This window comes from Mandrillus leucophaeus, unplaced genomic scaffold (assembly GCF_000951045.1).
Source record: "Mandrillus leucophaeus isolate KB7577 unplaced genomic scaffold, Mleu.le_1.0 Scaffold947, whole genome shotgun sequence".
Taxonomy (NCBI): domain Eukaryota; kingdom Metazoa; phylum Chordata; class Mammalia; order Primates; family Cercopithecidae; genus Mandrillus; species Mandrillus leucophaeus.
The window spans coordinates 334,303-334,645 of record NW_012110330.1 but is presented as its reverse complement, the minus strand read 5'-3'; positions in this window follow the sequence as shown (position 1 = coordinate 334,645).

Below are 343 nucleotides of genomic sequence, written 5' to 3'. Positions count from 1 at the left end.
CTCACTCCCAATGTGGATAAGTCTGATCAGTCATTTACCACTGCGCCCCTGACCCTTAAGGCAAGGAAATAAGTTTTTACAAATATCAAAGCCAGCAGCTAAGAGAATCCAGCCCCCAAAGACTTTCCAAACCCCTAAACCGAACCTACTCTGTGCCTCCCAGGGGTCCTAGGCCCCGTGGTCATCCAAAGGTCAAAAGGGGAGGAGGGTGCCCTACTGGGTAATAATTAAATATGAGAATTGTTTCGCAGTTCAGGGGGAAGAGACCATCTCTGCTCCAGCCCTTCACCCAATTCTGTCCCCCATCCTAGGAGTCTTCCAGAACCCCAGCCCCTCTGTCCCC